The sequence below is a fragment of the Lithobates pipiens genome, unplaced genomic scaffold, assembly GCF_037356315.1.
Source record: "Lithobates pipiens isolate NorthernLeopardFrog02 unplaced genomic scaffold, aLitPip1_a1.2 Scaffold_30, whole genome shotgun sequence".
Lineage (NCBI taxonomy): Eukaryota > Metazoa > Chordata > Amphibia > Anura > Ranidae > Lithobates > Lithobates pipiens.
In genome coordinates this window covers 185,562,584-185,582,583 of record NW_027507791.1, presented here as the reverse complement: position 1 = coordinate 185,582,583, position 20,000 = coordinate 185,562,584, and the positions used below count along the sequence as shown (strand labels likewise).

The 20,000-nt window shown below is 52.2% G+C and overlaps 42 non-coding genes and 45 pseudogenes across 42 annotated transcripts; all 87 read left to right on the top strand.

Annotated features, from left to right (window-relative positions):
- Positions 1-43: 43 nt before the first annotated feature.
- Positions 44-152, top strand: LOC143949714 (5S ribosomal RNA; annotated as a pseudogene).
- A 109-nt stretch (positions 153-261) lies between these two features.
- LOC143953535 (5S ribosomal RNA) lies at positions 262-380 on the top strand. Its single transcript, XR_013268608.1, has one exon. It is a non-coding gene; the product is annotated as a 5S ribosomal RNA (ribosomal RNA).
- A 109-nt stretch (positions 381-489) lies between these two features.
- LOC143946847 (5S ribosomal RNA) lies at positions 490-608 on the top strand (annotated as a pseudogene).
- Positions 609-717: 109 nt separating this feature from the next.
- On the top strand, positions 718-836 carry LOC143952241 (5S ribosomal RNA). Its single transcript, XR_013267437.1, has one exon. It is a non-coding gene; the product is annotated as a 5S ribosomal RNA (ribosomal RNA).
- A 326-nt stretch (positions 837-1,162) lies between these two features.
- Positions 1,163-1,281, top strand: LOC143945988 (5S ribosomal RNA; annotated as a pseudogene).
- Positions 1,282-1,390: 109 nt separating this feature from the next.
- On the top strand, positions 1,391-1,509 carry LOC143944918 (5S ribosomal RNA; annotated as a pseudogene).
- Positions 1,510-1,618: 109 nt separating this feature from the next.
- On the top strand, positions 1,619-1,737 carry LOC143953028 (5S ribosomal RNA). The gene has a single exon (XR_013268148.1). It is a non-coding gene; the product is annotated as a 5S ribosomal RNA (ribosomal RNA).
- A 109-nt stretch (positions 1,738-1,846) lies between these two features.
- LOC143950184 (5S ribosomal RNA) lies at positions 1,847-1,965 on the top strand. The gene has a single exon (XR_013265610.1). It is a non-coding gene; the product is annotated as a 5S ribosomal RNA (ribosomal RNA).
- Positions 1,966-2,074: 109 nt separating this feature from the next.
- Positions 2,075-2,193, top strand: LOC143950334 (5S ribosomal RNA). Its single transcript, XR_013265745.1, has one exon. It is a non-coding gene; the product is annotated as a 5S ribosomal RNA (ribosomal RNA).
- Positions 2,194-2,302: 109 nt separating this feature from the next.
- LOC143945749 (5S ribosomal RNA) lies at positions 2,303-2,421 on the top strand (annotated as a pseudogene).
- Positions 2,422-2,530: 109 nt separating this feature from the next.
- LOC143952529 (5S ribosomal RNA) lies at positions 2,531-2,649 on the top strand. Its single transcript, XR_013267697.1, has one exon. It is a non-coding gene; the product is annotated as a 5S ribosomal RNA (ribosomal RNA).
- A 109-nt stretch (positions 2,650-2,758) lies between these two features.
- Positions 2,759-2,877, top strand: LOC143952528 (5S ribosomal RNA). Its single transcript, XR_013267696.1, has one exon. It is a non-coding gene; the product is annotated as a 5S ribosomal RNA (ribosomal RNA).
- A 109-nt stretch (positions 2,878-2,986) lies between these two features.
- On the top strand, positions 2,987-3,105 carry LOC143952615 (5S ribosomal RNA). The gene has a single exon (XR_013267775.1). It is a non-coding gene; the product is annotated as a 5S ribosomal RNA (ribosomal RNA).
- A 109-nt stretch (positions 3,106-3,214) lies between these two features.
- On the top strand, positions 3,215-3,333 carry LOC143947711 (5S ribosomal RNA). Its single transcript, XR_013265330.1, has one exon. It is a non-coding gene; the product is annotated as a 5S ribosomal RNA (ribosomal RNA).
- Positions 3,334-3,442: 109 nt separating this feature from the next.
- Positions 3,443-3,561, top strand: LOC143952614 (5S ribosomal RNA). Its single transcript, XR_013267774.1, has one exon. It is a non-coding gene; the product is annotated as a 5S ribosomal RNA (ribosomal RNA).
- Positions 3,562-3,670: 109 nt separating this feature from the next.
- Positions 3,671-3,789, top strand: LOC143954517 (5S ribosomal RNA). The gene has a single exon (XR_013269502.1). It is a non-coding gene; the product is annotated as a 5S ribosomal RNA (ribosomal RNA).
- A 109-nt stretch (positions 3,790-3,898) lies between these two features.
- LOC143952613 (5S ribosomal RNA) lies at positions 3,899-4,017 on the top strand. The gene has a single exon (XR_013267773.1). It is a non-coding gene; the product is annotated as a 5S ribosomal RNA (ribosomal RNA).
- A 109-nt stretch (positions 4,018-4,126) lies between these two features.
- On the top strand, positions 4,127-4,245 carry LOC143946532 (5S ribosomal RNA). Its single transcript, XR_013265219.1, has one exon. It is a non-coding gene; the product is annotated as a 5S ribosomal RNA (ribosomal RNA).
- A 109-nt stretch (positions 4,246-4,354) lies between these two features.
- On the top strand, positions 4,355-4,473 carry LOC143944605 (5S ribosomal RNA; annotated as a pseudogene).
- A 109-nt stretch (positions 4,474-4,582) lies between these two features.
- LOC143952921 (5S ribosomal RNA) lies at positions 4,583-4,701 on the top strand. Its single transcript, XR_013268051.1, has one exon. It is a non-coding gene; the product is annotated as a 5S ribosomal RNA (ribosomal RNA).
- A 109-nt stretch (positions 4,702-4,810) lies between these two features.
- Positions 4,811-4,929, top strand: LOC143943600 (5S ribosomal RNA; annotated as a pseudogene).
- A 109-nt stretch (positions 4,930-5,038) lies between these two features.
- Positions 5,039-5,158, top strand: LOC143948440 (5S ribosomal RNA; annotated as a pseudogene).
- A 108-nt stretch (positions 5,159-5,266) lies between these two features.
- Positions 5,267-5,385, top strand: LOC143948311 (5S ribosomal RNA; annotated as a pseudogene).
- A 109-nt stretch (positions 5,386-5,494) lies between these two features.
- LOC143952012 (5S ribosomal RNA) lies at positions 5,495-5,613 on the top strand. The gene has a single exon (XR_013267230.1). It is a non-coding gene; the product is annotated as a 5S ribosomal RNA (ribosomal RNA).
- Positions 5,614-5,722: 109 nt separating this feature from the next.
- On the top strand, positions 5,723-5,841 carry LOC143951655 (5S ribosomal RNA). Its single transcript, XR_013266907.1, has one exon. It is a non-coding gene; the product is annotated as a 5S ribosomal RNA (ribosomal RNA).
- A 110-nt stretch (positions 5,842-5,951) lies between these two features.
- On the top strand, positions 5,952-6,070 carry LOC143954817 (5S ribosomal RNA; annotated as a pseudogene).
- Positions 6,071-6,179: 109 nt separating this feature from the next.
- LOC143946756 (5S ribosomal RNA) lies at positions 6,180-6,298 on the top strand (annotated as a pseudogene).
- Positions 6,299-6,407: 109 nt separating this feature from the next.
- LOC143945572 (5S ribosomal RNA) lies at positions 6,408-6,525 on the top strand (annotated as a pseudogene).
- A 109-nt stretch (positions 6,526-6,634) lies between these two features.
- LOC143947008 (5S ribosomal RNA) lies at positions 6,635-6,753 on the top strand (annotated as a pseudogene).
- Positions 6,754-6,862: 109 nt separating this feature from the next.
- LOC143946459 (5S ribosomal RNA) lies at positions 6,863-6,981 on the top strand (annotated as a pseudogene).
- A 108-nt stretch (positions 6,982-7,089) lies between these two features.
- LOC143953474 (5S ribosomal RNA) lies at positions 7,090-7,208 on the top strand. Its single transcript, XR_013268553.1, has one exon. It is a non-coding gene; the product is annotated as a 5S ribosomal RNA (ribosomal RNA).
- Positions 7,209-7,317: 109 nt separating this feature from the next.
- On the top strand, positions 7,318-7,436 carry LOC143948308 (5S ribosomal RNA; annotated as a pseudogene).
- A 109-nt stretch (positions 7,437-7,545) lies between these two features.
- On the top strand, positions 7,546-7,664 carry LOC143946787 (5S ribosomal RNA; annotated as a pseudogene).
- A 109-nt stretch (positions 7,665-7,773) lies between these two features.
- Positions 7,774-7,892, top strand: LOC143954081 (5S ribosomal RNA). Its single transcript, XR_013269104.1, has one exon. It is a non-coding gene; the product is annotated as a 5S ribosomal RNA (ribosomal RNA).
- Positions 7,893-8,001: 109 nt separating this feature from the next.
- LOC143944980 (5S ribosomal RNA) lies at positions 8,002-8,120 on the top strand (annotated as a pseudogene).
- Positions 8,121-8,229: 109 nt separating this feature from the next.
- Positions 8,230-8,348, top strand: LOC143954505 (5S ribosomal RNA). The gene has a single exon (XR_013269491.1). It is a non-coding gene; the product is annotated as a 5S ribosomal RNA (ribosomal RNA).
- A 109-nt stretch (positions 8,349-8,457) lies between these two features.
- LOC143952612 (5S ribosomal RNA) lies at positions 8,458-8,576 on the top strand. Its single transcript, XR_013267772.1, has one exon. It is a non-coding gene; the product is annotated as a 5S ribosomal RNA (ribosomal RNA).
- Positions 8,577-8,685: 109 nt separating this feature from the next.
- Positions 8,686-8,804, top strand: LOC143946520 (5S ribosomal RNA). Its single transcript, XR_013265218.1, has one exon. It is a non-coding gene; the product is annotated as a 5S ribosomal RNA (ribosomal RNA).
- A 109-nt stretch (positions 8,805-8,913) lies between these two features.
- On the top strand, positions 8,914-9,032 carry LOC143944604 (5S ribosomal RNA; annotated as a pseudogene).
- A 109-nt stretch (positions 9,033-9,141) lies between these two features.
- LOC143952919 (5S ribosomal RNA) lies at positions 9,142-9,260 on the top strand. Its single transcript, XR_013268050.1, has one exon. It is a non-coding gene; the product is annotated as a 5S ribosomal RNA (ribosomal RNA).
- Positions 9,261-9,369: 109 nt separating this feature from the next.
- On the top strand, positions 9,370-9,488 carry LOC143943599 (5S ribosomal RNA; annotated as a pseudogene).
- Positions 9,489-9,597: 109 nt separating this feature from the next.
- Positions 9,598-9,717, top strand: LOC143947987 (5S ribosomal RNA; annotated as a pseudogene).
- A 108-nt stretch (positions 9,718-9,825) lies between these two features.
- LOC143946877 (5S ribosomal RNA) lies at positions 9,826-9,944 on the top strand (annotated as a pseudogene).
- Positions 9,945-10,053: 109 nt separating this feature from the next.
- Positions 10,054-10,172, top strand: LOC143952011 (5S ribosomal RNA). The gene has a single exon (XR_013267229.1). It is a non-coding gene; the product is annotated as a 5S ribosomal RNA (ribosomal RNA).
- Positions 10,173-10,281: 109 nt separating this feature from the next.
- LOC143946096 (5S ribosomal RNA) lies at positions 10,282-10,400 on the top strand (annotated as a pseudogene).
- A 109-nt stretch (positions 10,401-10,509) lies between these two features.
- Positions 10,510-10,628, top strand: LOC143953099 (5S ribosomal RNA). The gene has a single exon (XR_013268212.1). It is a non-coding gene; the product is annotated as a 5S ribosomal RNA (ribosomal RNA).
- A 110-nt stretch (positions 10,629-10,738) lies between these two features.
- LOC143954815 (5S ribosomal RNA) lies at positions 10,739-10,857 on the top strand (annotated as a pseudogene).
- A 109-nt stretch (positions 10,858-10,966) lies between these two features.
- Positions 10,967-11,085, top strand: LOC143947450 (5S ribosomal RNA; annotated as a pseudogene).
- Positions 11,086-11,194: 109 nt separating this feature from the next.
- LOC143945571 (5S ribosomal RNA) lies at positions 11,195-11,312 on the top strand (annotated as a pseudogene).
- Positions 11,313-11,421: 109 nt separating this feature from the next.
- Positions 11,422-11,540, top strand: LOC143947007 (5S ribosomal RNA; annotated as a pseudogene).
- A 109-nt stretch (positions 11,541-11,649) lies between these two features.
- Positions 11,650-11,768, top strand: LOC143946457 (5S ribosomal RNA; annotated as a pseudogene).
- Positions 11,769-11,876: 108 nt separating this feature from the next.
- LOC143953473 (5S ribosomal RNA) lies at positions 11,877-11,995 on the top strand. Its single transcript, XR_013268552.1, has one exon. It is a non-coding gene; the product is annotated as a 5S ribosomal RNA (ribosomal RNA).
- A 109-nt stretch (positions 11,996-12,104) lies between these two features.
- Positions 12,105-12,223, top strand: LOC143947034 (5S ribosomal RNA; annotated as a pseudogene).
- A 109-nt stretch (positions 12,224-12,332) lies between these two features.
- Positions 12,333-12,451, top strand: LOC143946786 (5S ribosomal RNA; annotated as a pseudogene).
- Positions 12,452-12,560: 109 nt separating this feature from the next.
- On the top strand, positions 12,561-12,679 carry LOC143954080 (5S ribosomal RNA). Its single transcript, XR_013269103.1, has one exon. It is a non-coding gene; the product is annotated as a 5S ribosomal RNA (ribosomal RNA).
- Positions 12,680-12,788: 109 nt separating this feature from the next.
- LOC143944979 (5S ribosomal RNA) lies at positions 12,789-12,907 on the top strand (annotated as a pseudogene).
- A 109-nt stretch (positions 12,908-13,016) lies between these two features.
- Positions 13,017-13,135, top strand: LOC143953762 (5S ribosomal RNA). The gene has a single exon (XR_013268814.1). It is a non-coding gene; the product is annotated as a 5S ribosomal RNA (ribosomal RNA).
- Positions 13,136-13,244: 109 nt separating this feature from the next.
- On the top strand, positions 13,245-13,363 carry LOC143953900 (5S ribosomal RNA). The gene has a single exon (XR_013268940.1). It is a non-coding gene; the product is annotated as a 5S ribosomal RNA (ribosomal RNA).
- Positions 13,364-13,472: 109 nt separating this feature from the next.
- On the top strand, positions 13,473-13,591 carry LOC143946479 (5S ribosomal RNA; annotated as a pseudogene).
- Positions 13,592-13,700: 109 nt separating this feature from the next.
- On the top strand, positions 13,701-13,819 carry LOC143951594 (5S ribosomal RNA). The gene has a single exon (XR_013266851.1). It is a non-coding gene; the product is annotated as a 5S ribosomal RNA (ribosomal RNA).
- A 109-nt stretch (positions 13,820-13,928) lies between these two features.
- Positions 13,929-14,048, top strand: LOC143948861 (5S ribosomal RNA; annotated as a pseudogene).
- Positions 14,049-14,157: 109 nt separating this feature from the next.
- On the top strand, positions 14,158-14,276 carry LOC143954099 (5S ribosomal RNA). The gene has a single exon (XR_013269121.1). It is a non-coding gene; the product is annotated as a 5S ribosomal RNA (ribosomal RNA).
- Positions 14,277-14,385: 109 nt separating this feature from the next.
- Positions 14,386-14,504, top strand: LOC143953591 (5S ribosomal RNA). The gene has a single exon (XR_013268659.1). It is a non-coding gene; the product is annotated as a 5S ribosomal RNA (ribosomal RNA).
- A 109-nt stretch (positions 14,505-14,613) lies between these two features.
- On the top strand, positions 14,614-14,733 carry LOC143949194 (5S ribosomal RNA; annotated as a pseudogene).
- A 109-nt stretch (positions 14,734-14,842) lies between these two features.
- On the top strand, positions 14,843-14,961 carry LOC143954098 (5S ribosomal RNA). The gene has a single exon (XR_013269120.1). It is a non-coding gene; the product is annotated as a 5S ribosomal RNA (ribosomal RNA).
- Positions 14,962-15,069: 108 nt separating this feature from the next.
- Positions 15,070-15,188, top strand: LOC143951311 (5S ribosomal RNA). The gene has a single exon (XR_013266595.1). It is a non-coding gene; the product is annotated as a 5S ribosomal RNA (ribosomal RNA).
- Positions 15,189-15,297: 109 nt separating this feature from the next.
- On the top strand, positions 15,298-15,416 carry LOC143943462 (5S ribosomal RNA; annotated as a pseudogene).
- A 109-nt stretch (positions 15,417-15,525) lies between these two features.
- LOC143945350 (5S ribosomal RNA) lies at positions 15,526-15,644 on the top strand (annotated as a pseudogene).
- Positions 15,645-15,753: 109 nt separating this feature from the next.
- Positions 15,754-15,872, top strand: LOC143943979 (5S ribosomal RNA; annotated as a pseudogene).
- A 108-nt stretch (positions 15,873-15,980) lies between these two features.
- Positions 15,981-16,099, top strand: LOC143951310 (5S ribosomal RNA). The gene has a single exon (XR_013266594.1). It is a non-coding gene; the product is annotated as a 5S ribosomal RNA (ribosomal RNA).
- Positions 16,100-16,208: 109 nt separating this feature from the next.
- Positions 16,209-16,327, top strand: LOC143952049 (5S ribosomal RNA). Its single transcript, XR_013267263.1, has one exon. It is a non-coding gene; the product is annotated as a 5S ribosomal RNA (ribosomal RNA).
- Positions 16,328-16,436: 109 nt separating this feature from the next.
- LOC143954991 (5S ribosomal RNA) lies at positions 16,437-16,555 on the top strand (annotated as a pseudogene).
- Positions 16,556-16,664: 109 nt separating this feature from the next.
- Positions 16,665-16,783, top strand: LOC143951722 (5S ribosomal RNA). The gene has a single exon (XR_013266967.1). It is a non-coding gene; the product is annotated as a 5S ribosomal RNA (ribosomal RNA).
- Positions 16,784-16,892: 109 nt separating this feature from the next.
- LOC143949201 (5S ribosomal RNA) lies at positions 16,893-17,011 on the top strand (annotated as a pseudogene).
- Positions 17,012-17,120: 109 nt separating this feature from the next.
- On the top strand, positions 17,121-17,239 carry LOC143953120 (5S ribosomal RNA). Its single transcript, XR_013268231.1, has one exon. It is a non-coding gene; the product is annotated as a 5S ribosomal RNA (ribosomal RNA).
- Positions 17,240-17,348: 109 nt separating this feature from the next.
- Positions 17,349-17,468, top strand: LOC143943995 (5S ribosomal RNA; annotated as a pseudogene).
- A 109-nt stretch (positions 17,469-17,577) lies between these two features.
- LOC143944383 (5S ribosomal RNA) lies at positions 17,578-17,696 on the top strand (annotated as a pseudogene).
- A 109-nt stretch (positions 17,697-17,805) lies between these two features.
- LOC143947363 (5S ribosomal RNA) lies at positions 17,806-17,924 on the top strand (annotated as a pseudogene).
- A 110-nt stretch (positions 17,925-18,034) lies between these two features.
- On the top strand, positions 18,035-18,153 carry LOC143954358 (5S ribosomal RNA). Its single transcript, XR_013269357.1, has one exon. It is a non-coding gene; the product is annotated as a 5S ribosomal RNA (ribosomal RNA).
- Positions 18,154-18,262: 109 nt separating this feature from the next.
- Positions 18,263-18,381, top strand: LOC143951422 (5S ribosomal RNA). Its single transcript, XR_013266696.1, has one exon. It is a non-coding gene; the product is annotated as a 5S ribosomal RNA (ribosomal RNA).
- Positions 18,382-18,490: 109 nt separating this feature from the next.
- LOC143945659 (5S ribosomal RNA) lies at positions 18,491-18,609 on the top strand (annotated as a pseudogene).
- Positions 18,610-18,719: 110 nt separating this feature from the next.
- LOC143952141 (5S ribosomal RNA) lies at positions 18,720-18,838 on the top strand. Its single transcript, XR_013267347.1, has one exon. It is a non-coding gene; the product is annotated as a 5S ribosomal RNA (ribosomal RNA).
- A 109-nt stretch (positions 18,839-18,947) lies between these two features.
- On the top strand, positions 18,948-19,066 carry LOC143954197 (5S ribosomal RNA). The gene has a single exon (XR_013269211.1). It is a non-coding gene; the product is annotated as a 5S ribosomal RNA (ribosomal RNA).
- A 109-nt stretch (positions 19,067-19,175) lies between these two features.
- On the top strand, positions 19,176-19,294 carry LOC143949335 (5S ribosomal RNA; annotated as a pseudogene).
- Positions 19,295-19,403: 109 nt separating this feature from the next.
- On the top strand, positions 19,404-19,522 carry LOC143954758 (5S ribosomal RNA). The gene has a single exon (XR_013269717.1). It is a non-coding gene; the product is annotated as a 5S ribosomal RNA (ribosomal RNA).
- A 108-nt stretch (positions 19,523-19,630) lies between these two features.
- On the top strand, positions 19,631-19,749 carry LOC143943513 (5S ribosomal RNA; annotated as a pseudogene).
- Positions 19,750-19,858: 109 nt separating this feature from the next.
- Positions 19,859-19,977, top strand: LOC143946836 (5S ribosomal RNA; annotated as a pseudogene).
- The last annotated feature ends 23 nt before the right edge of the window (positions 19,978-20,000 follow it).

Here is a 20,000-nt window from a genome sequence, read left to right as displayed (position 1 = left end):
ACCTTGGCTTTTGTCAAGAGAGTTGTAAGTAGGGTGCAAGATTGCCTACGGCCACATCACCCTGAATGTGCTTGATCTCGGATGCTAAGCAGGGTCGGGCCTGGTTAGTACCTGGATGGGAGACCGCCTGGGACTACCAGGTGCCATAGGCTTTTTTCCATTATGTTGTTGGCTTTGGCGACCTGCTGTATTTTTCCTCTCGATTGCCCGAGGTGACCACCTTGGCTTTTGTCAAGAGAGTTGTAAGTAGGGTGCAAGATCGCCTACGGCCACATCACCCTGAATGCGCTCGATCTCGTCTGATCTCGGATGCTAAGCAGGCTCGGGCCTGGTTAGTACCTGGATGGGAGACTGCCTGGGAATACCAGGTGCCGTAGGCTTTTTTCCATTATGTTGTTGGCTTTGGCGACCTGCTGTATTTTTCCTCTCGATTGCCCGAGGTGACCACCTTGGCTTTTGTCAAGAGAGTTGTAAGTAAGGTGCAAGATTGCCTACAGCCACATCACCCTGAATGCGCTCAATCTCGTCTGATCTAGGATGCTAAGCAGGGTCGGGCCTGGTTAGTACCTGGATGGGAGAGCGCCTGGGAATACCAGGTGCCGTAGGCTTTTTTCCATTATGTTGTTGGCTTTGGCGACCTGCTGTATTTTTCCTCTCGATTGCCCGAGGTGACCACCTTGGCTTTTGTCAAGAGAGTTGTAAGTAGGGTGCAAGATCACCTACGGCCACATCACCCTGATTGCGCTCGATCTCGTCTGATCTCGGAAGCTAAGCAGGGTCGGGCCTGGTTAGTACCTGGATGGGAGACCGCCTGGGAATACCATGTGCCGTAGGCTTTTTTCCATTATGTTGTTGACTTTTGTGACCTGCTGTATTTTTCCTCTTGATTGCCCGAGGTGACCACCTTGGCTTTTGTCAAGAGATTTGTAAGTAGGGTGCAAGATTGCCTACAGCCACATCACCCCGAATGCGCTCGATCTCGTCTGATCTCGGATGCTAAGCAGGGTCGTACCTGGATGGGAGACCGCCTGGGAATACCAGGTGCCGTTGGCTTTTTTCCATTATGTTGTTGGCTTTGGCGACCTGCTGTATTTTTCCTCTCGATTGCCCGAGGTGACCACCTTGGCTTTTGTCAAGAGAGTTGTAAGTAGGGTGCACGATCGCCTACGGCCACATCACCTTGAATGCGCTCGATCTCGTCTGATCTCGGATGCTAAGCAGGGTCGGGCCTGGTTAGTACCTGGATGGGAGACTGCCTGGGGCTACCAGGTGCCGTAGGCTTTTTTCCATTATGTTGTTGGCTTTGGCGACCTGCTGTATTTTTCCTCTCTATTGCCCGAGGTGACCACCTTGGCTTTTTTCAAGAGAGTTGTAAGTAGGGTGCAAGATCGCCTATGGCCACATCACCCTGAATGCGCTCGATCTTGTATGATCTCGGATTCTAAGCAGGGTCGGGCCTGGTTAGTACCTGGATGGGAGACCGCCTGGGAATACCAGGTGCCGTAGGCTTTTTTCCATTATGTTGTTGGCTTTGGCGACCTGCTGTATTTTTCCTCTCGATTGCCCGAGGTGACCACCTTGGCTTTTGTCAAGAGAGTTGTAAGTAGGGTGCAAGATTGCCTACAGCCACATCACCCTGAATGCGCTCGATCTCGTCTGATCTCGGATGCCAAGCAGGGTCGGGCCTGGTTAGTACCTGGATGGGAGACCGCCTGGGAATACCAGGTGCCGTAGGCTTTTTTCCATTATGTTGTTGGCTTTGGCGACCTGCTGTATTTTTCCTCTCGATTGCCCGAGGTGACCACCTTGGCTTTTGTCAAGAGAGTTGTAAGTAGGGTGCAAGATTGCCTACGGCCACATCACCCTGAATGCGCTCGATCTCGTCTGATCTCGGATGCCAAGCAGGGTCGGGCCTGGTTAGTACCTGGATGGGAGACCGCCTGGGAATACCAGGTGCCGTAGGCTTTTTTCCATTATGTTGTTGGCTTTGGCGACCTGCTGTATTTTTCCTCTCGATTGCCCGAGGTGACCACCTTGGCTTTTGTCAAGAGAGTTGTAAGTAGGGTGCAAGATTGCCTACGGCCACATCACCCTGAATGTGCTTGATCTCGTCTGATCTCAGATGCTAAGCAGGGTCGGGCCTGGTTAGTACCTGGATGGGAGACCGCCTGGGAATACCAGGTGCCGTAGGCTTTTTTCCATTATGTTGTTGGCTTTGGCGACCTGCTGTATTTTTCCTCTCGATTGCTCGAGGTGACCACCTTGGCTTTTGTCAAGAGAGTTGTAAGTAGGGGGCAAGATCGCCTACGGCCACATCACCCTGAATGCGCTCGATCTCGTCTGATTTCTGATGCTAAGCAGGGTCGGGCTTAGTTAGTACCTGGATGGGAGACCGCCTGGGAATACCAGGTGCCGTAGGCTTTTTTCCATTATGTTGTTGGCTTTGGCGACCTGCTGTATTTTTCCTCTTGATTGCCCGAGGTGACCACCTTGGCTTTTGTCAAGAGAGTTGTAAGTAGGGTGCAAGATTGCCTACGGCCACATCACCCTGAATGCGCTCGATCTCTTCTGATCTCAGATGCTAAGCAGGGTCGGGCCTGGTTAGTACCTGGATGGGAGACCGCCTGGGAATACCAGGTGCCGTAGGCTTTTTTCCATTATATTGTTGGCTTTGGCGACCTGCTGTATTTTTCCTCTTGATTGCCCGAGGTGACCACCTTGGCTTTTGTCAAGAGAGTTGTAAGTAGGGTGCAAGATTGCCTACGGCCACATCACCCTGAATGCGCTCGATCTCTTCTGATCTCAGATGCTAAGCAGGGTCGGGCCTGGTTAGTACCTGGATGGGAGACCGCCTGGGAATACCAGGTGCCGTAGGCTTTTTTCCATTATGTTGTTGGCTTTGGCGACCTGCTGTATTTTTCCTCTCGATTGCCCGAGGTGACCACCTTGGCTTTTGTCAAGAGAGTTGTAAGTAGGGTGCAAGATTGCCTACGGCCACATCACCCTGAATGCGCTCGATCTCGTCTAAACTCGGATGCCAAGCAGGGTCGGGCCTGGTTAGTACCTGGATGGGAGACCGCCTGGGAATACCAGGTGCCGTAGGCTTTTTTCCATTATGTTGTTGGCTTTGGCGACCTGCTGTATTTTTCCTCTCGATTGCCCGAGGTGACCACCTTGGCTTTTGTCAAGAGAGTTGTAAGTAGGGTGCAAGATCGCCTACGGCCACATCACCCTGAATGCGCTCGATCTCGTCTGATCTCGGATGCTAAGCAGGGTCGGGCCTGGTTAGTACCTGAATGGGAGACCGCCTGGGAATACCAGGTGCCGTAGGCTTTTTTCCATTATGTTGTTGGCTTTGGCGACCTGCTGTATTTTTCCTCTCGATTGCCCGAGGTGACCACCTTGGCTTTTGTCAAGAGAGTTGTAAGTAGGGTGCAAGATTGCCTACGGCCACATCACCCTGAATGCGCTCGATCTCGTCTAAACTCGGATGCCAAGCAGGGTCGGGCCTGGTTAGTACCTGGATGGGAGACCGCCTGGGAATACCAGGTGCCGTAGGCTTTTTTCCATTATGTTGTTGGCTTTGGCGACCTGCTGTATTTTTCCTCTCGATTGCCCGAGGTGACCACCTTGGCTTTTGTCAAGAGAGTTGTAAGTAGGGTGCAAGATCGCCTACGGCCACATCACCCTGAATGCGCTCGATCTCGTCTGATCTCGGATGCTAAGCAGGGTCGGGCCTGGTTAGTACCTGGATGGGAGACCGCCTGGGAATACCAGGTGCCGTAGGCTTTTTTCCATTATGTTGTTGGCTTTGGCGACCTGCTGTATTTTTCCTCTCGATTGCCCGAGGTGACCACCTTGGCTTTTGTCAAGAGAGTTGTAAGTAGGGTGCAAGATTGCCTACGGCCACATCACCCTGAATGCGCTCGATCTCGTCTAAACTCGGATGCCAAGCAGGGTCGGGCCTGGTTAGTACCTGGATGGGAGACCGCCTGGGAATACCAGGTGCCGTAGGCTTTTTTCCATTATGTTGTTGGCTTTGGCGACCTGCTGTATTTTTCCTCTCGATTGCCCGAGGTGACCACCTTGGCTTTTGTCAAGAGAGTTGTAAGTAGGGTGCAAGATCGCCTATGGCCACATCACCCTGAATGCGCTCGATCTCGTCTGATCTCGGATGCTAAGCAGGGTCGGGCCTGGTTAGTACCTGGATGGGAGACCGCCTGGGAATACCAGGTGCCGTAGGCTTTTTTCCATTATGTTATTGGCTTTGGCGACCTGCTGTATTTTTCCTCTCGATTGCCCGAGGTGACCACCTTGGCTTTTGTCAAGAGAGATGTAAGTAGAGTGCAAGATTGCCTACTGCCACAACACTCTGAATGCGCTCGATCTCGTCTGATCTCGGATGCTAAGCAGGGTCGTGCCTGGTTAGTACCTGGATGGGAGACGGCCTGGGAATACCAGGTGCCGTAGGCTTTTTTCCATTATGCTGTTGGCTTTGGCGACCTGCTGTATTTTTCCTCTCGATTGCCCGAGGTGACCACTTTGGCTTTTGTCAAGAGAGTTGTAAGTAGGGTGTCAGATCGCCTACGGCTACATCACCCTGAATGCGCTCGATCTCGTCTGATCTCGGATGCTAAGCAGGGTCGGGCCTGGTTAGTACCTGGATGGGAGACCGCCTGGGAATACCATGTGCCGTAGGCTTTTTTCCATTATGTTGTTGGCTTTGGCGACCTGCTGTATTTTTCCTCTCGATTGCCCGAGGTGACCACCTTGACTTTTGTCAAGAGAGTTGTAAGTAGGGTGCAAGATCGCCTACTGCCACATCACCCTGAATGCGCTCGATCTCGTCTGATCTCGGATGCTAAGCAGGGTCGGGCCTGGTTAGTACCTGGATGGGAGACCGCCTGGGAATACCATGTGCCGTAGGCTTTTTTCCATTATGTTGTTGGCTTTGGCGACCTGCTGTATTTTTCCTCTCGATTGCCCGAGGTGACCACCTTGACTTTTGTCAAGAGAGTTGTAAGTAGGGTGCAAGATCGCCTACTGCCACATCACCCTGAATGTGCTCGATCTCGTCTGAGCTCGGATGCTAAGGCAGCGTCGGGCCTGGTTAGTACCTGGATGGGAGACCGCCTGAGAATACCAGGTGCCGTAGGCTTTTTTCCATTATGTTGTTGGCTTTGGCGACCTGCTGTATTTTTCCTCTCGATTGCCGAGGTGACCACCTTGACTTTTGTCAAGAGAGTTGTAAGTAGGGTGCAAGATCGCCTACTGCCACATCACCCTGAATGCGCTCGATCTCGTCTGAGCTCAGATTCTAAGTAGGGTCGGGCCTGGTTAGTACCTGGATGGGAGACCGCCTGAGAATACCAGGTGCCGTAGGCTTTTTTCCATTATGTTGTTGGCTTTGGCGACCTGCTGTATTTTTCCTCTCGATTGCCCGAGGTGACCACCTTGGCTTATTTCAAGAGAGTTGTAAGTAGGGTGCAAGATCGCCTACTGCCACATCACCCTGAATGCGCTCGATCTCGTCTGATCTCGGATGCTAAGCAGGGTCGGGCCTGGTTAGTACCTGGATGGGAGACCGCCTGGGAATACCAGGTGCCGTAGGCTTTTTTCCATTATGTCGTTGGCTTTGGCGACCTGCTGTGTTTTTCCTCTCGATTGCCCGAGGTGACCACCTTGGCTTTTGTCAAGAGAGTTGTAAGTAGGGTGCCAGATCGCCTACGGCTACATCACCCTGAATGCGCTCGATCTCGTCTGATCTCGGATGCTAAGCAGGGTCGGGCCTGGTTAGTACCTGGATGGGAGACCGCCTTGGAATACCAGGTGCCGTAGGCTTTTTTCCATTATGTTGTTGGCTTTGGCGACCTGCTGTATTTTTCCTCTCGATTGCCCGAGGTGACCACCTTGGCTTTTGTCAAGAGAGTTTTTAAGTAGGGTGCAAGATCGCCTATGGCCACATCACCCTGAATGCACTCAATCTCGTCTGATCTCGGATGCCAAGCAGGGTCGGGCCTGGTTAGTACCTGGATGGGATACCGCCTGGGAATACCAGGTGCCGTAGGCTTTTTTCCATTATGTTGTTGGCTTTGGCGACCTGCTGTATTTTTCCTCTCGATTGCCCGAGGTGACCACCTTGGCTTTTGTCAAGAGAGTTGTAAGTAGGGTGCAAGATCGCCTACCGCCACATCACCCTGAATGCGCTTGATCTCGTCTGATCTCGGATGCTAAGCAGGGTCGGGCCTGGTTAGTACCTGGACGGGGGACCGCCTGGGAATACCAGTTGCCGTAGGCTTTTTTCTATTATGTTGTTGGCTTTGGCGACCTGCTGTATTTTTCCTCTCGATTGCCCGAGGTGACCACCTTGGCTTTTGTCAAGAGAGTTGTAAGTAGGGTGCAAGATCGCCTACGGCCACATCACCCTGAATGCGCTCGATCTCGTGTGATCTCGGATGCTAAGCAGGGTCGGGCCTGGTTAGTACCTGGATGGGAGACCGCCTGAAATACCAGGTGCCGTAGGCTTTTTTCCATTATGTTGTTGGCTTTGGCGACCTGCTGTATTTTTCCTCTCGATTGCCCGAGGTGACCACCTTGGCTTTTGTCAAGAGAGTTTTAAGTAGGGTGCACGATCGCCTACTGCCACATCACCCTGAATGCGCTCGATCTCGTCTGAGCTCGGATGCTAAGCAGCGTCGGGCCTGGTTAGTACCTGGATGGGAGACCGCCTGAGAATAACAGGTGCCGTAGGCTTTTTTCCATTATGTTGTTGGCTTTGGCGACCTGCTGTATTTTTCCTCTCGATTGCCCGAGGTGACCACCTTGGATTATGTCAAGAGAGTTGTAAGTAGGGTGCAAGATCTCCTACTGCCACATCACCCTGAATGCGCTCAATCTCGTCTGATCTCGGATGCTAAGCAGGGTCGGGCCTGGTTAGTACCTGGATGGGAGACCGCCTGAGAATACCAGGTGCCGTAGGCTTTTTTCCATTATGTTGTTGGCTTTGGCGACCTGCTGTATTTTTCCTCTCGATTGCCGAGGTGACCACCTTGACTTTTGTCAAGAGAGTTGTAAGCAGGGTGCAAGATTGCCTACGGCCACATCACCCTGAATGCGCTCGATCTCGTCTGATCTCGGATGATAAGCAGGGTCGGGCCTGGTTAGTACCTCGATGGGAGACCGCCTGGGAATACCAGGTGCTGTAGGATTTTTTCCATTATGTTGTTGGCTTTGGCGACCTGCTGTATTTTTCCTCTCGATTGCCCGAGGTGACCACCTTGGCTTTTGTCAAGAGAGTTGTAAGTAGGGGGCAAGACCGCCTATGGCCACATCACCCTGAATGCGCTTGTTCTCGTCTGATCTCGGATGCTAAGCAGGGTCTCATCTGGTTAGTACCTGGATGGGAGACCGCCTGGGAATACCAGGTGCCGTAGGCTTTTTTCCATTATGTTGTTGGCTTTGGCGACCTGCTGTATTTTTCCTCTCGATTGCCCGAGGTGACCACCTTGGCTTTTGTCAAGAGAGTTGTAAGTAGGGTGCAAGATCGCCTACTGCCACATCACCCTGAATGCGCTCGATCTCGTCTGAGCTCGGATGCTAAGTAGGGTCGGGCCTGGTTAGTACCTGGATGGGAGACCGCCTGAGTATACCAGGTGCCGTAGGCTTTTTTCCATTATGTTGTTGGCTTTGGCGACCTGCTGTATTTTTCCTCTCGATTGCCCGAGGTGACCACCTTGGCTTATTTCAAGAGAGTTGTAAGTAAGGTGCAAGATCGCCTACTGCCACATCACCCTGAATGCGCTCGATCTCGTCTGATCTCGGATGCTAAGCAGGGTCGGGCCTGGTTAGTACCTGGATGGGAGACCGCCTGGGAATACCAGGTGCCGTAGACTTTTTTCCATTATGTTGTTGGCTTTGGCGACCTGCTGTATTTTTCCTCTCGATTGCCTGAGGTGACCACCTTGGCTTTTGTCAAGAGAGTTGTAAGTAGGGAGCAAGATCGCCTACGGCCACATCACCCTGAATGCGCTTGATCTCGTCTGATCTCGGATGCTAAGCAGGGTCGGGCCTGTTTAGTACCTGGACGGGAGACCGCCTGGGAATACCAGTTGCCGTAGGCTTTTTTCTATTATGTTGTTGGCTTTGGCGACCTGCTGTATTTTTCCTCTCGATTGCCCGAGGTGACCACCTTGGCTTTTGTCAAGAGAGTTGTAAGTAGGGTGCAAGATCGCCTACGGCCACATCACCCTGAATGCGCTCGATCTCGTCTGATCTCGGATGCTAAGCAGGGTCGGGCCTGGTTAGTACCTGGATGGGAGACCGCCTGGGAATACCAGGTGCCGTAGGCTTTTTTCCATTATGTTGTTGGCTTTGGCGACCTGCTGTATTTTTCCTCTCGATTGCCCGAGGTGACCACCTTGGCTTTTGTCAAGAGAGTTGTAAGTAGGGTGCAAGATTGCCTACGGCCACATCACCCTGAATGCGCTCGATCTCGTCTAAACTCGGATGCCAAGCAGGGTCGGGCCTGGTTAGTACCTGGATGGGAGACCGCCTGGGAATACCAGGTGCCGTAGGCTTTTTTCCATTATGTTGTTGGCTTTGGCGACCTGCTGTATTTTTCCTCTCGATTGCCCGAGGTGACCACCTTGGCTTTTGTCAAGAGAGTTGTAAGTAGGGTGCAAGATCGCCTATGGCCACATCACCCTGAATGCGCTCGATCTCGTCTGATCTCGGATGCTAAGCAGGGTCGGGCCTGGTTAGTACCTGGATGGGAGACCGCCTGGGAATACCAGGTGCCGTAGGCTTTTTTCCATTATGTTATTGGCTTTGGCGACCTGCTGTATTTTTCCTCTCGATTGCCCGAGGTGACCACCTTGGCTTTTGTCAAGAGAGATGTAAGTAGGGTGCAAGATTGCCTACTGCCACAACACTCTGAATGCGCTCGATCTCGTCTGATCTCGGATGCTAAGCAGGGTCGTGCCTGGTTAGTACCTGGATGGGAGACGGCCTGGGAATACCAGGTGCCGTAGGCTTTTTTCCATTATGCTGTTGGCTTTGGCGACCTGCTGTATTTTTCCTCTCGATTGCCCGAGGTGACCACTTTGGCTTTTGTCAAGAGAGTTGTAAGTAGGGTGTCAGATCGCCTACGGCTACATCACCCTGAATGCGCTCGATCTCGTCTGATCTCGGATGCTAAGCAGGGTCGGGCCTGGTTAGTACCTGGATGGGAGACCGCCTGGGAATACCATGTGCCGTAGGCTTTTTTCCATTATGTTGTTGGCTTTGGCGACCTGCTGTATTTTTCCTCTCGATTGCCCGAGGTGACCACCTTGACTTTTGTCAAGAGAGTTGTAAGTAGGGTGCAAGATCGCCTACTGCCACATCACCCTGAATGCGCTCGATCTCGTCTGATCTCGGATGCTAAGCAGGGTCGGGCCTGGTTAGTACCTGGATGGGAGACCGCCTGGGAATACCATGTGCCGTAGGCTTTTTTCCATTATGTTGTTGGCTTTGGCGACCTGCTGTATTTTTCCTCTCGATTGCCCGAGGTGACCACCTTGACTTTTGTCAAGAGAGTTGTAAGTAGGGTGCAAGATCGCCTACTGCCACATCACCCTGAATGCGCTCGATCTCGTCTGAGCTCGGATGCTAAGGCAGCGTCGGGCCTGGTTAGTACCTGGATGGGAGACCGCCTGAGAATACCAGGTGCCGTAGGCTTTTTTCCATTATGTTGTTGGCTTTGGCGACCTGCTGTATTTTTCCTCTCGATTGCCGAGGTGACCACCTTGACTTTTGTCAAGAGAGTTGTAAGTAGGGTGCAAGATCGCCTACTGCCACATCACCCTGAATGCGCTCGATCTCGTCTGAGCTCAGATGCTAAGTAGGGTCGGGCCTGGTTAGTACCTGGATGGGAGACCGCCTGAGAATACCAGGTGCCGTAGGCTTTTTTCCATTATGTTGTTGGCTTTGGCGACCTGCTGTATTTTTCCTCTCGATTGCCCGAGGTGACCACCTTGGCTTATTTCAAGAGAGTTGTAAGTAGGGTGCAAGATCGCCTACTGCCACATCACCCTGAATGCGCTCGATCTCGTCTGATCTCGGATGCTAAGCAGGGTCGGGCCTGGTTAGTACCTGGATGGGAGACCGCCTGGGAATACCAGGTGCCGTAGGCTTTTTTCCATTATGTCGTTGGCTTTGGCGACCTGCTGTGTTTTTCCTCTCGATTGCCCGAGGTGACCACCTTGGCTTTTGTCAAGAGAGTTGTAAGTAGGGTGCCAGATCGCCTACGGCTACATCACCCTGAATGCGCTCGATCTCGTCTGATCTCGGTTGCTAAGCAGGGTCGGGCCTGGTTAGTACCTGGATCGGAGACCGCCTGGGAATACCATGTGCCGTAGGCTTTTTTCCATTATGTTGTTGGCTTTGGCGACCTGCTGTATTTTTCCTCTCGATTGCCCGAGGTGACCACCTTGGCTTTTGTCAAGAGAGTTGTAAGTAGGGTGCAAGATCGCCTACGGCCACATCACCCTGAATGCGCTCGATCTCGTCTGATCTCGGATGCTAAGCAGGGTCGGGCCTAGTTAGTACCTGGATGGGAGACCGCCTTGGAATACCAGGTGCCGTAGGCTTTTTTCCATTATGTTGTTGGCTTTGGCGACCTGCTGTATTTTTCCTCTCGATTGCCCGAGGTGACCACCTTGGCTTTTGTCAAGAGAGTTTTTAAGTAGGGTGCAAGATCGCCTATGGCCACATCACCCTGAATGCACTCAATCTCGTCTGATCTCGGATGCCAAGCAGGGTCGGGCCTGGTTAGTACCTGGATGGGATACCGCCTGGGAATACCAGGTGCCGTAGGCTTTTTTCCATTATGTTGTTGGCTTTGGCGACCTGCTGTATTTTTCCTCTCGATTGCCCGAGGTGACCACCTTGGCTTTTGTCAAGAGAGTTGTAAGTAGGGTGCAAGATCGCCTACCGCCACATCACCCTGAATGCGCTTGATCTCGTCTGATCTCGGATGCTAAGCAGGGTCGGGCCTGGTTAGTACCTGGACGGGGAACCGCCTGGGAATACCAGTTGCCGTAGGCTTTTTTCTATTATGTTGTTGGCTTTGGCGACCTGCTGTATTTTTCCTCTCGATTGCCCGAGGTGACCACCTTGGCTTTTGTCAAGAGAGTTGTAAGTAGGGTGCAAGATCGCCTACGGCCACATCACCCTGAATGCGCTCGATCTCGTGTGATCTCGGATGCTAAGCAGGGTCGGGCCTGGTTAGTACCTGGATGGGAGACCGCCTGAAATACCAGGTGCCGTAGGCTTTTTTCCATTATGTTGTTGGCTTTGGCGACCTGCTGTATTTTTCCTCTCGATTGCCCGAGGTGACCACCTTGGCTTTTGTCAAGAGAGTTTTAAGTAGGGTGCACGATCGCCTACTGCCACATCACCCTGAATGCGCTCGATCTCGTCTGAGCTCGGATGCTAAGCAGCGTCGGGCCTGGTTAGTACCTGGATGGGAGACCGCCTGAGAATAACAGGTGCCGTAGGCTTTTTTCCATTATGTTGTTGGCTTTGGCGACCTGCTGTATTTTTCCTCTCGATTGCCCGAGGTGACCACCTTGGATTATGTCAAGAGAGTTGTAAGTAGGGTGCAAGATCTCCTACTGCCACATCACCCTGAATGCGCTCAATCTCGTCTGATCTCGGATGCTAAGCAGGGTCGGGCCTGGTTAGTACCTGGATGGGAGACCGCCTGAGAATACCAGGTGCCGTAGGCTTTTTTCCATTATGTTGTTGGCTTTGGCGACCTGCTGTATTTTTCCTCTCGATTGCCGAGGTGACCACCTTGACTTTTGTCAAGAGAGTTGTAAGCAGGGTGCAAGATTGCCTACGGCCACATCACCCTGAATGCGCTCGATCTCGTCTGATCTCGGATGATAAGCAGGGTCGGGCCTGGTTAGTACCTCGATGGGAGACCGCCTGGGAATACCAGGTGCTGTAGGATTTTTTCCATTATGTTGTTGGCTTTGGCGACCTGCTGTATTTTTCCTCTCGATTGCCCGAGGTGACCACCTTGGCTTTTGTCAAGAGAGTTGTAAGTAGGGGGCAAGACCGCCTATGGCCACATCACCCTGAATGCGCTTGATCTCGTCTGATCTCGGATGCTAAGCAGGGTCTCATCTGGTTAGTACCTGGATGGGAGACCGCCTGGGAATACCAGGTGCCGTAGGCTTTTTTCCATTATGTTGTTGGCTTTGGCGACCTGCTGTATTTTTCCTCTCGATTGCCCGAGGTGACCACCTTGGCTTTTGTCAAGAGAGTTGTAAGTAGGGTGCAAGATCGCCTACTGCCACATCACCCTGAATGCGCTCGATCTCGTCTGAGCTCGGATGCTAAGTAGGGTCGGGCCTGGTTAGTACCTGGATGGGAGACCGCCTGAGTATACCAGGTGCCGTAGGCTTTTTTCCATTATGTTGTTGGCTTTGGCGACCTGCTGTATTTTTCCTCTCGATTGCCCGAGGTGACCACCTTGGCTTATTTCAAGAGAGTTGTAAGTAAGGTGCAAGATCGCCTACTGCCACATCACCCTGAATGCGCTCGATCTCGTCTGATCTCGGATGCTAAGCAGGGTCGGGCCTGGTTAGTACCTGGATGGGAGACCGCCTGGGAATACCAGGTGCCGTAGACTTTTTTCCATTATGTTGTTGGCTTTGGCGACCTGCTGTATTTTTCCTCTCGATTGCCTGAGGTGACCACCTTGGCTTTTGTCAAGAGAGTTGTAAGTAGGGAGCAAGATCGCCTACGGCCACATCACCCTGAATGCGCTTGATCTCGTCTGATCTCGGATGCTAAGCAGGGTCGGGCCTGTTTAGTACCTGGACGGGAGACCGCCTGGGAATACCAGTTGCCGTAGGCTTTTTTCTATTATGTTGTTGGCTTTGGCGACCTGCTGTATTTTTCCTCTCGATTGCCCGAGGTGACCACCTTGGATTATGTCAAGAGAGTTGTAAGTAGGGTGCAAGATCTCCTACTGCCACATCACCCTGAATGCGCTCGATCTCGTCTGATCTCGGATGCTAAGCAGGGTCGGGCCTGGTTAGTACCTGGATGGGAGACCGCCTGGGAATACCAGGTGCCGTAGGCTTTTTTCCATTATGTTGTTGGCTTTGGCGACCTGCTGTATTTTTCCTCTCGATTGCCCGAGGTGACCACCTTGGCTTTTGTCAAGAGAGTTGTAAGTAGGGTGCAAGATCGCCTATGGCCACATCACCCTGAATGCACTCAATCTCGTCTGATCTCGGATGCCAAGCAGGGTGGGGCCTGGTTAGTACCTGGATGGGAGACCGCCTGGGAATACCAGGTGCCGTAGGCTTTTTTCCATTATGTTGTTGGCTTTGGCGACCTGCTGTATTTTTCCTCTCGATTGCCCGAGGTGACCACCTTGGCTTTTGTCAAGAGAGTTGTAAGTAGGGTGCAAGATCGCCTACGGCCACATCACCCTGAATGCGCTTGATCTCGTCTGATCTCGGATGCTAAGCAGGGTCGGGCCTGGTTAGTACCTGGACGGGAGACCGCCTGGGAATACCAGTTGCAGTAGGCTTTTTTCTATTATGTTGTTGGCTTTGGCGACCTGCTGTATTTTTCCTCTCGATTGCCCGAGGTGACCACTTTGGCTTTTGTCAAGAGAGTTGTAAGTAGGGTGCAAGATCGCCTACGGCCACATCACCCTGAATGCGGTCGATCTCGTCTGATCTCGGATGCTAAGCAGGGTCGGGCCTGGTTAGTACCTGGATGGGAGACCGCCTGGGAATACCAGGTGCCGTAGGCTTTTTTCCATTATGTTGTTGGCTTTGGCGACCTGCTGTATTTTTCCTCTCGATTGCCCGAGGTGACCACCTTGGCTTTTGTCAAGAGTGTTGTAAGTAGGGTGCAAGATCGCCTACTGCCACATCACCCTGAATGCACTCGATCTCGTCTGAGCTTGGATGCTAAGGCAGCGTCGGGCCTGGTTAGTACCTGGATGGGAGACCGCCTGAGAATAACAGGTGCCGTAGGCTTTTTTCCATTATGTTGTTGGCTTTGGCGACCTGCTGTATTTTTCCTCTCAATTGCCCGAGGTGACCACCTTGGATTATGTCAAGAGAGTTGTAAGTAGGGTGCAAGATCGCCTACTGCCACATCACCCTGAATGCGCTCGATCTCGTCTGATCTCGGATGCTAAGCAGGGTCGGGCCTGGTTAGTACCTGGATGGGAGACCGCCTGAGAATACCAGGTGCCGTAGGCTTTTTTCCATTATGTTGTTGGCTTTGGCGACCTGCTGTATTTTTCCTCTCGATTGCCCGAGGTGACCACCTTGGCTTTTGTCAAGAGAGTTGTAAGTAGGGTGCAAGATCGCCTACGGCCACATCACCCTGAATGCGGTCGATCTCGTCTGATCTCGGATGCTAAGCAGGGTCGGGCCTGGTTAGTACCTGGATGGGAGACTGCCTGGGAATACCAGGTGCCGTAGGCTTTTTTCCATTATGTTGTTGGCTTTGGCGACCTGCTGTATTTTTCCTCTCGATTGCCCGAGGTGACCACCTTGGCTTTTGTCAAGAGAGTTGTAAGTAGGGTGCAAGATCGCCTACTGCCACATCACCCTGAATGCGCTCGATCTCGTCTGAGCTTGGATGCTAAGGCAGCGTCGGGCCTGGTTAGTACCTGGATGGGAGACCGCCTGAGAATAACAGGTGCCGTAGGCTTTTTTCCATTATGTTGTTGGCTTTGGCGACCTGCTGTATTTTTCCTCTCGATTGCCCGAGGTGACCACCTTGGATTATGTCAAGAGAGTTGTAAGTAGGGTGCAAGATCGCCTACTGCCACATCACCCTGAATGCGCTCGATCTCGTCTGATCTCGGATGCTAAGCAGGGTCGGGCCTGGTTAGTACCTGGATGGGAGACCGCCTGAGAATACCAGGTGCCGTAGGCTTTTTTCCATTATGTTGTTGGCTTTGGCGACCTGCTGTATTTTTCCTCTCGATTGCCGAGGTGACCACCTTGACTTTTGTCAAGAAAGTTGTAAGCAGGGTGCAAGATCGCCTACGGCCACATCACCCTGAATGCGCTCGATCTCGTCTGATCTCGGATGCTAAGTAGGGTCGAGCCTGGTTAGTACCTGGATGGGAGACCGCCTGAGAATACCAGGTGCCGTAGGCTTTTTTCCATTATGTTGTTGGCTTTGGCGACCTGCTGTATTTTTCCTCTCGATTGCCCGAGGTGACCACCTTGGCTTATTTCAAGAGAGTTGTAAGTAGGGTGCAAGATCGCCTACGGCCACATCACTCTGAATGCGGTCGATCTCGTCTGATCTCGGATGCTAAGCAGGGTCGGGCCTGGTTAGTACCTGGATGGGAGACCGCCTGGGAATACCAGGTGCCGTAGGATTTTTTCCATTATGTTGTTGGCTTTGGCGACCTGCTGTATTTTTCCTCTCGATTGCCTGTGGTGACCACCTTGGCTTTTGTCAAGAGAGTTGTAAGTAGGGTGCAAGATTGTCTACGGCCAAATCACCCTGAATGCGCTCGATTTCGTCTGATCTCGGACGCTAAGCACGGTCTGGCCTGGTTAGTACCTGGATGGGGGACCGCCTGGGAATACCAGGTGCCGTAGGCTTTTTTCCATTATGTTGTTGGCTTTGGCGACCTGCTGTATTTTTCCTCTCGATTGCCCGAGGTGACCACCTTGGCTTTTTTCAAGAGAGTTGTAAGTAGGGTGCAAGATCGCCTGCGGCCACATCATCCTAAATGCGCTCGATCTCGTCTGATCTCGGATGCTAAGCAGGGTCGGGCCTGGTTAGTACCTGGATGGGAGACCGCCTGAGAATACCAGGTGCCGTAGGCTTTTTTCCATTATGTTGTTGGCTTTGGCGACCTGCTGTATTTTTCCTCTCGATTGCCGAGGTGACCACCTTGACTTTTGTCAAGAAAGTTGTAAGCAGGGTGCAAGATCGCCTACGGCCACATCACCCTGAATGCGCTCGATCTCGTCTGATCTCGGATGCTAAGTAGGGTCGAGCCTGGTTAGTACCTGGATGGGAGACCGCCTGAGAATACCAGGTGCCGTAGGCTTTTTTCCATTATGTTGTTGGCTTTGGCGACCTGCTGTATTTTTCCTCTCGATTGCCCGAGGTGACCACCTTGGCTTATTTCAAGAGAGTTGTAAGTAGGGTGCAAGATCGCCTACGGCCACATCACCCTGAATGCTCTCAATCTCGTCTGATCTCGGATGCTAAGCAGGGTCGGGCCTGGTTAGTACCTGGATGGGAGACCGCCTGGGAATACCAGGTGCCGTAGGCTTTTTTCCATTATGTTGTTGGCTTTGGCGACCTGCTGTATTTTTCCTCTCCATTGCCCGAGGTGACCACCTTGGCTTTTGTCAAGAGAGTTGTAAGTAGGGTGCAAGATCGCCTACAGCCACATCACCCTGAATGCTCTCAATCTCGTCTGATCTCGGATGCTAAGCAGGGTCGGGCCTGGTTAGTACCTGGATGGGAGACCGCCTGGGAATACCAGGTGCCGTAGGCTTTTTTCCATTATGTTGTTGGCTTTGGCGACCTGCTGTATTTTTCCTCTCGATTGCCCGAGGTGACCACCTTGGCTTTTGTCAAGAGAGTTGTAAGTAGGATGCAAAATCGCCTACGGCCACATCACCCTGAATGCGCTTGATCTCGTCTGATCTCGGATGCTAAGCAGGGTCGGACCTGGTTAGTACCTGGATGGGAGACCGCCTGGGAATACCAGGTGCCGTAGGCTTTTTTCCATTATGTTGTTGGCTTTGGCGACCTGCTGTATTTTTCCTCTCAATTGCCCGAGGTGACCACCTTGGCTTTTGTCAAGAGAGTTGTAAGTAGGGTGCAAGATCGCCTACAGCCACATCACCCTGAATGTGCTCAATCTCGTCTGATCTCGGATGCTAAGCAAGGTCGGGCCTGGTTAGTACCTGCATGGGAGACCGCCCGGGAATACCAGGTGCCATAGGATTTTTTCCATTATGTTGTTGGCTTTGGCGACCTGCTGTATTTTTCCTCTCCATTGCCCGAGGTGACCACCTTGGCTTTTGTCAAGAGAGTTGTAAGTAGGATGCAAAATCGCCTACGGCCACATCACCCTGAATGCGCTTGATCTCGTCTGATCTCGGATGCTAAGCAGGGTCAGGCCTGGTTAGTACCTGGATGGGAGACCGCCTGGGAATACCAGGTGCCGTAGGCTTTTTTCCATTATGTTGTTGGCTTTGGCGACCTGCAGTATTTTTCCTCTCGATTGCCCGAGGTGACCACCTTGGCTTTTGTCAAGAGAGTTGTAAGTAGGATGCAAAATCGCCTACGGCCACATCACCCTGAATGCGCTCGATCTCGTCTGACGTCGGATGCTAAGCAGGGTCGGGCCTGGTTAAGTACCTGGATGGGAGACCTCCTGGGAATACCAGGTGCTGTAGGCTTTTTTCCATTATGTTGTTGGCTTTGGCGACCTGCTCTATTTTTCCTCTCCATTGCCTGAGGTGACCACCTTGGCTTTTGTCAAGAGAGTTGTAAGTAGAGTGCAAGATCACTTACGGCCACATCACCCTGAATGCGCTCGATCTCGTCTGATCTCGGATGCTAAGCAGGGTCGGGCCTGGTTAGTACCTGCATGGGAGACCGCCTGGGAATACCAGGTGCCATAGGATTTTTTCCATTATGTTGTTGGCTTTGGCGACCTGCTGTATTTTTCCTCTCGATTGCCCGAGGTGACCACCTTGGCTTTTTTCAAGAGAGTAGTAAGTAGGGTGCAAGATCGCCTACAGCCACGTCACCCTGAATGCGCTTAATCTTGTCTGATCTCGGATGCTAAGCAGGGTCGGGCCTGGTTAGTACCTGGATGGGAGACCGCCTGGGAATACCAGGTGCCGTAGGCTTTTTTCCATTATGTTGTTGGCTTTGGCGACCTGTGGGTATTTTTCCTCTCGCTTGCCCGAGGTGACCACCTCGGCTTTTGTCAAGAGACTTGTAAGTAGTGTGCAATATCGCCTATGGCCACATCACCCTGAATGCGCTCGATCTCGTCTGATCTGGGATGCTAAGCAGGGTCGGGCCTGGTTAGTACCTGGATGGGAGACCGCCTGGGAATACCAGGTGCCGTAGGCTTTTTTCCATTATGTTGTTGGCTTTGGCGACCTGCTGTATTTTTCCTCTCGATTGCCCAAGGTGACCACCTTGGCTTTTGTCAAGAGAGTTGTAAGTATGGTGCAAGGTTGCCTACGGCCACATCACCCTGAATGCGCTCGATCTCGTCTGATCTCGGATGCTAAGCAGGGTCAGGCCTGGTTAGTACCTGGATGGGAGACCGCCTGGGAATACCAGGTGCCGTAGGCTTTTTTCCATTATGTTGGTGGCTTTGGCGACCTGCTGTATTTTATCTCTCGATTGCCCAAGGTGACGACCTTGGCTTTTGTCAAGAGAGTTGTAAGTAGGGTGCAAGATTACCTATGGCCACATCACCCTGAATGCGCTCGATCTCACCTGATCTCGCATGCTAAGCAGGGTCGTGCCTGGTTAGTACCTGGATGGGAGACCGCCTGGGAATACCAGGTGCCGTAGACTTTTTTCCATTATGTTGTTGGCTTTGGCGACCTGCTGTATTTTTCCTCTTGCTTGCCCGAGGTGACCACCTTGGATTTTGTCAAGAGAGTTGTAAGTAGGGTGCAAAGATCGCCTACGGCCACATCACCCTGAATGCGCTTGATCTCGTCTGATCTCGGATGCTAAGCAGGGTCGGGCCTGGTTAGTACCTGGATGGGAGACCGCCTGGGAATACCAGGAGCCGTAGGCTTTTTTCCATTATGTTGTTGGCTTTGGCGACCTGCTGTATTTTTCCTCTCGATTGCCCGAGGTGACCACCTTGGCTTTTGTCAAGAGAGTTGTAAGTATGGTGCCAGATCGCCTACGACCACATCACCCTGAATGCGCTCGATCTCGTCTGGTCTCGGATGCTAAGCAGGGTCGGGCTTGGTTAGTACCTGGATGGGAGACCGCCTGGGAATACCAGGTGCCGTAGGCTTTTTTCCATTATGTTGTTGGCTTTGGCGACCTGCTGTATTTTTCCTCTCGATTGCCCGAGGTGACCACCTTGGCTTTTGTCAAGAGAGTTGTAAGTAAGGTGCAAGATCGCCTACAGCCACGTCACCCTGAATGCGCTCAATCTCGTCTGATCTCTGATGCTAAGCAGGGTCGGTCCTGGTTAGTACGTGGATGGGAGACCGCCTGGAAATACCAGGTGCCGTAGGCTTTTTTCCATTATGTTGTTGGCTTTGGCGACCTGCTGTATTTTTCCTCTCGATTGCCCGAGGTGACCACCTTGGCTTTTGTCAAGAGAGTTGTAAGTAGGGTGCAAGATCGCCTACGGCCACATCACCCTGAATGCACTCGATCTCGTCTGATCTCGGATGCTAAGCAGGGTCGGGCTTGGTTAGTACCTGGAAGGGAGAACGCCTGGGAATACCAGGTGCCGTAGGCTTTTTCCATTATGTTGTTGGCTTTGGCGACCTGCTGTATTTTTCCTCTTGAATGCCTGAGGTGACCACCTTGGCTTTTGTCAAGAGAGTTGTAAGTAGGGTGCAAGATCGCCTACAGCCACATCACCCTGAATGCGCTCAATCTCGTCTGATCTCGGATGCTAAGCAGGGTCGGGCCTGGTTAGTACCTGGATGGGAGACCGCCTGGGAAAACCAGGTGCCGTAGGCTTTTTTCCATTATGTTGTTGGCTTTGGCGACCTGCTGTATTTTTCCTCTCGATTGCCCGAGGTGACCACCTTGGCTTTTGTCAAGAGAGTTGTAAGTAGGGTGCAAGATTGCCTACGGCCACATCACCCTGAATGCGCTCAGTCTCGTCTGATCTCGGTTGCTAAGCAGGGTCGGGCCTGGTTAGTACCTGGATGGGAGTCCGCCTGGGAATACGAGGTGCCGTAGGCTTTTTTCCATCATGTTGTTGGCTT